General features: G+C 33.2%; 1 protein-coding gene across 8 annotated transcripts in view; it reads left to right on the top strand.

Annotated features, from left to right (window-relative positions):
• Nucleotides 1-1,158, top strand: part of LOC106869746 (twitchin) — a 176,103-nt gene that overhangs the window by 18,057 nt on the left and 156,888 nt on the right. The gene's annotated exons all lie outside the window — the stretch shown is intronic.

The raw sequence follows: 1,158 nt of genomic DNA, 5'->3' as shown, positions 1-1,158 counted from the left end.
ATATATAATACATACGTAAGCAGTAATCTATATGTATGCGCATGTATGTGTGTATGAATGTGCATGTGTATGAGTGAGTGTGTGAGTGAAATGAGTGTAGGTATGTGCATGCATCTTATATATATATATATATATATATATATATATAAATCTAGCTTTATACTGAAATGTAATTTATATATATATATATATATTGAGTTGGTTTAAGTCATTGGAGGGCAGTCGTGCAAGGACACCTCCTTCAAGTATTGCTTTTTAATTAACAACACCACTTTGACTACTGCATATTTTATCAACTTTGGAAGATGGAAAATCAGAAGGAACCAGGGTGGGATTTTCAATCAGCACAAAGCTATATGCAAAGAAATATTAGAGTTTACTGATTCTGCTGTTCACCTGCTCATATACATCCTTCAGCCTTCTGCATAAATTCTAACTACCAACTTTCATCCACATGGCATTAGCTAACCCTGCAGTATGATATAAGACCCTTCTCCAATGTAGTATGCAATAGAATTGAATCCACATATATATAGAGAGAGAGTGAAGGTACATGGCCTAGAGGCTACAGTGTTGCACTCCTGATCAATTTCTGGACAAGTTAATATATTGTTTTTGAGTAAAACACTTTATTTTGTGTTGCTCAGTGATAACTTTGACATGTGGCACATGATGCATCGGATAACCAATGTTGATTTGATGGAGGCAATGAGCTCATGTACAGCATTAACATTCCATCACTATTAACATATCATTTGTGCAGGTTGTTCAGCCAAGAAAATGTGGAACCCTCATCTCTTGAGAATTACAGGAATGTCCACTCAATATATATATATATAAAACGCTTTCCAATTGCAAGTTAAGTTGCTCAAAATGCAAGCAATATTTTAGAATTCAATTTATTCCTTATTCTTTAAAAGAGACGCCTGTTAAAAGAATTTGTGTTATTTTGGCAAAATTTCTTGTTAAGGGTCTTTGAAGCATTTCTAACAGAAACCTCTGATGATGTGATGATCTAGGATTGCATATAGCCATCCTGATAGAACCTGTTTTGTGATTGTCACCAAAACACATGTAAGGATGTTGTAAATAAATTATTTCCTACTATACTCTCCAGATTTCATTTGTGTGTGTATATATATATATATATATATATAT

The sequence above is a fragment of the Octopus bimaculoides genome, chromosome 7, assembly GCF_001194135.2.
Source record: "Octopus bimaculoides isolate UCB-OBI-ISO-001 chromosome 7, ASM119413v2, whole genome shotgun sequence".
NCBI lineage: Eukaryota > Metazoa > Mollusca > Cephalopoda > Octopoda > Octopodidae > Octopus > Octopus bimaculoides.
This window is presented reverse-complemented; position numbering and strand designations above follow the sequence as displayed.